This window comes from Camellia sinensis, chromosome 9 (assembly GCF_055761805.1).
Source record: "Camellia sinensis isolate YWXY chromosome 9, ASM5576180v1, whole genome shotgun sequence".
Lineage (NCBI taxonomy): Eukaryota > Viridiplantae > Streptophyta > Magnoliopsida > Ericales > Theaceae > Camellia > Camellia sinensis.
In genome coordinates, this window is record NC_138969.1 from 76,670,961 (window position 1) to 76,676,203 (window position 5,243).

Sequence of the window (5,243 nt, forward strand, 5' to 3'; positions counted from 1 at the left end):
TTCTCATCAAATCCAATATGCACCAAGGACCACTCAAAAATTTCAAGCTTGCAAAACCATACTAAGAAAATCTTTTTGGGATTTTTTTTTTTTTTTTTTTTTTTTAAATAAAGCAAGACAAAACCGACCATGCACACATTTTTTTATTATTATTAAAAACAACACACAAAAACCCAAAAGCTAAAACAAATAAACAAGTTAACACAAGTCAAGTTTTCTCACCCAAATCTTTTTGATCTTAACAAAATTAGGTCTAGCGGTCTTGGTAAATGTCGCGTTGTTGTGAACACCCTCATGAATCTCGGTATTCCGCTTAGACATGTAAGGCTGTCTCCTAACCCAAAAAGTATTTGAATTTCTACCCTTTTGAGACACTTTCCCATGCAACTTATAACAATAAGGGCGATTATGACCATGCATACCACAATGATGACAAATAAAAACAGGGTGTACCTTCTTTTCTTTTACCTTACCAACTCTAGGGAGTTTGAGAAGTCTTTCCTCTTGTTGAATCTTTTGTCCTCCCTTTCCTTGAGTTCTTGTATCATAAGATGTGGAGGCACTCTGTTTTTGCTCTTTCTTATCTCTAAAGCCGATGCCACTCTTGTCTAAACAGATTTGTTGAGACCCAATGATATCCTCCAAAGTCTTTGATCCTTTGTTCCAAAGACCAATGGTAGCCATAGCACACTTGAGCTCTTCCTCTTTCTTGATCATTAGTTCTTCCAAAGCAACTTGTGACATCTCGAGAGATTCAATCTTTTCTTCATACATGGCATGGGTTTGCAGTAGCTCATTCCTCTCCGTCTCACAAGTCAACAGTTTTGCACAAAGAACTTGTCGATCATCAGCTACCTTGATGGCATTAATCCTGGCTTTGGAAATCTCCTCCTTAAGTTTGACATTCTCACATTCACATGCTTTGAGTTTCTTTGTGAGTTTGTCATTCAATTTGAATAACTTAAGAGACTCCTTATACAACTTCTCATAAGCTTGCGCAAGCTCTTCATTATCACTCTCCGAGGATTCATCATTAACCGATCTCGTTGAATCCATTATCACAAATCAAACAAGATCTCGTTCTAAAAGAATTTTTTTTAAAAAAAAAATAGAACGACTTGCTCTGATACCAATTGAAAAATCTAGAAATCCCCTAGATGTTGATTTGTGATTATGTATCAATTTTAAGCAGAATATAACAATCACAATCAAACAATCAAGACAAAGAGACACAACGATTTAACGTGGAAAAAATCACAATTGGACACCTCCAACTGTGATTAAAAAAACCACGGGCAACAGCCACAAGAACAATCCACTAAGAAGATTTAAAGGAATTACACAGGTATACTCTCAATTACCTAGCGAATCCACAACGCCTAATTGAACCAACCTCTATGTTCCTCTTCCAACCCCATCTTCACCACGGAATTGTCTTTCTGATGAGCCACTCTGGATTCCACCACAGCTTCAGGCTCGAATTCTTCAGAATCCACAACTGAAGAACAACACTCTCTTTTGTAGAACAAAACACAACCTTTGATGTACTCTCTTTAGAACATGAGTTGAAGACTCAATCAAAACATCAAAGAAAACTATCAAAATCTCTCCAGATATAAACCTTAAGATCCAAAAATAAGATCTGGAGAAGTCCTATCAATTACTTAGTTTTGAGAGAAAACCAAGTATTTATAGAGAACCAAAAGCAATCCTAGATTCAGAAGAAAACCAACTCTTTAATCAAATCTGGAAATCTGGGATTGCGCGGTCCGCTCGAGCTCAACACAGCTCGCTCGAGCGGACTGACCAAAAACTGCGTGCGAACAAACTGAGATGCGCTCGAGCGTAGGAGAATCCGCTCGAGCGTAAAATCACACCCACTAGTATTTTTTGCTTGCCCTGACAAAATACTGAGACTTGCTAATCTACGCTCGAGCTCACAAGGCTCCGCTCGAGCGGACAGAACAAAAACACAAAAAATTACAATTGAATCAACACAATGTTTTGTCTCCGGATTTGACAACATAGGCAGTACCTTCTCTGAAAAGCACAATTCGGGTTGGATTCGCATCTAAACACTCATAGCCTTACTGAAATAAAAGTGCGAAAAAAATACAACTGAAAGGAGTTTTGTCAAACGGGGTTGCCAAGAATAAAACCTAACGATATTAATAGTTCCGTGAGAAAAAATTGGATGAGGTATGCATCGGTTTTGAACAAATAATTTTTTATTTCTGGAATCAGATTTGGGTTCTTACAGGGGACAAGGTGGAAACAGCCATTAATATAGCTTATGGTTAGTATTTAAAAGAGTTTTGGCCTCATTTATAAAAAAAAAAATTCTTACTATAGATATGTTGTTTCCTTATTTATTTATTTATTAGTAACAACTTAAAATCATATTTCTCTGTTTTTCTTTGACTCAGCATGCAAGTTGATTGATAATGACATGAAACAGTTTATTATCAGTTCAGAAACTGATGAAATTAGAGAAGTAGAAAGCAGAGTAAGGAGCTTTCTTGTCTGGTTTGATTTTTCATGTAAATACATCAAATTCATTTTTCAGAGCGTTCAATTCAATATGTTAAAGAGAAATTTAGGGAACACAATTCCAACCACATCCCCCACATGCCCTACATGCAGGTATGTGTAAGGGTCGTGGTTGGAGTTGTGTCTCTAGAATTATTGTAATTTAAAAGTTGCTTTAAATTCTATGGCCAGGGTGACCAAGTGGAGATCGCACGCTTTATGAGAGATGTAGTGAAAAGTCAGCCAAAAAATATATTTGTTTAGCAAAGTAGCATATTGAAATCAAGGTTGGGAATTTAATCGGGTGGCAGGTTATACTCTTAGAAGCCCAACTGCTATAATTTATTTATTTATTTTTCAATTGATGATTATTATTTTTTCTTTCAAAACCAATTACTGCTCCGTTTGATAACATTTTCTGGAAGGACTTCTTGTATTGATCACAAAGTTTTGAAAATTTTAAGAGGGTGTTAGTCATAAACAATTTTGCGATCACTTCCAGTTCTAACAGTGTTGATTCGAATGGCAAGATGTTTGGCCTTTGGGATGTCAGCACAACGGTCTTCAATTGTCTTGTAATAACTATTAATTTGCGGCTTCTTCTAATGTGCAACACGATCCTAATGTGAGTCATCTTCTTGTTTTAACCACTTACTGAATTAAATACTCTATGGTAGCAGAGCTAAAAAGCTTTTTTTTTTTCAATTACCTAGAGCTAATATACAACTTCAGCTTCTTATTGAATTATAGGTTGTGGATTCACTTAGTAGTCATCCCACTATTCGGCCAATGTCACATCCCAAGAGGTGAGTAATCATTTAATCAACTTTTTTGACAAATATCATATCTTATTAATTACAATACTTGCTCTTATTAAATATAGGTTCACCTTTCAAAGAAAGAGAAGAAGAAGAATAAGGAGAAGAAGAAGAAGAACTAACAAAGTAATAGTACTAACATAAAGCATTAGTTTTTATAAGCACCTTTAATCTTTTAGCTCTGATTGCTAAAGCACCTTTAATCTTATAGCTTAGTATCTCTGTTAGGGTGAATAATAGTGATCTGTATTTTTATATGAATGAATTATTTTTTTATCCCTATGTAACACAACTGTCACCAACCTTCGTCCCCGTGGACCTAGGGTTAGGGTTTAAATATCTACATACATTCCCCAATTTCATATCACATGCTCTCTCCCCACCTGACTCTCTTATCTCTATATCCATCTTCGCATCGAAACTATAAATCAATTTTTATTTGTGTACGATTTTATCGATTCACTTTCCCCACCAAACAGTTCACCCTATAAATTGTTCAAATTTTTAAGGTTTTGAGGATGAGAAGGAGATCTCAATACCTTGATCTAGGGTTTTAGGGTTTCAATCCCCAAACCCAAGTTGAGATCATCAGGGTTGTGAATTGAGCTAGGGTTTAGATTTTCATAACCAATATAATTCACTCTATAAATAGTTGAATTTTGGGGGTTTTCAGGATGAGAGCAATGCCTATGAAGACCCTGATCTAAGCTTGGAGTTTCCACTTCCAATCACAGTTTCCAGATCATCAACATTGTAAACCATACTGGGTTTATAGTAATTTCTCTTAATGACCAACTATTTGCTATGTATATTTTTGGTAGGGTTTGGACTTTGGAGCTGGAAATTGGCTTACAAGTTTGGGATTAAAGTTTTAATTTCTTTTCTTTTTTTTGGGGATATGTTTTTCAATCCCAATTTTAGGGAATCAATACTGTAAATGATACTGGGTTTATAGAAATTTACTTCACAAGATAGGGCTTTTAGCTTTTGATCGATTCTTCACAATCTGTATGCTCCATTCAGCTATTACTCTAATCTATGGTGCTCTGATAATGTTTTATCTCAAAGAAATCTGTGTTTTCGGCCATGGTACCGAAACAACTCAAAAGCTTATGGGATCAACACCACACGACCAGTTGTTGATACAAATATCTGATTCGTTTGCCGGGTTGCTTCTATTTGTGATTGGGTTACTGCTGTTCATGGTAGCTTTTGTTGAGGACAGGGCGTTTCAGAGTTTCTTTGCCAAAGGTTGTGTTCTTCTTCATGTCTCAATGGCCCTCTGGAGGGTGTATTTTGAGAGGAGACTCGACAATTTGGCTTGAGATTGGCCAAGGCAGTTAGTTGGTGATTTTGTGTTAGCACTTTCATGGGTTTTCTTTCTGATTTACTCCTGGAGGGAGTATGATTAGCAGGAAGAAGAAGAGCAATTGACCATTGTGGTTGAATGCCTTTTTTTATTTGATATGAAGTCTAGGGTTGTAAATTTGTTGCTTAATTGCGCTAAATGGGAAATTATGTGGATAAAATGGAATTAAAATGATCAACAATTTGGGTTAATGAGCTGGGTGTTATTTATATTTGGAATGATTTGTATTTTTTTAGTTTAATCAAATAAAATTAGCATAATTTTTTTTTTAAAAAAAAAGAGGAGGATATGACGGCGTTTCTACAAACGCCTCTTAAATCCCACATATTAACGGTTATTTTTTGAAAAATATATGACGGCGTTTTTTCAAAACGTCGCTAAATATTGTAAGTGACGTCATCATGTATTTAGTAGGACATTTGGCGGCGTTTTTAATATCACGACGTTTTTGAAACGCCATAAAGCTATAGCGACGGCCGCGTCCTCGGCGTTTGGTAATAAGCGTCACAAAAAGAATTGGCGGCGTT

General features: G+C 35.9%; 1 long non-coding RNA gene across 1 annotated transcript; it reads left to right on the forward strand.

Moving 5' to 3' along the window:
- The first annotated feature begins 2,168 nt into the window (after positions 1–2,168).
- On the forward strand, positions 2,169–4,910 carry LOC114307576 (uncharacterized). Its single transcript, XR_014339992.1, has 3 exons — positions 2,169–2,296; positions 2,427–2,506; positions 4,021–4,910. It is a non-coding gene; the product is annotated as an uncharacterized LOC114307576 (long non-coding RNA).
- The last annotated feature ends 333 nt before the right edge of the window (positions 4,911–5,243 follow it).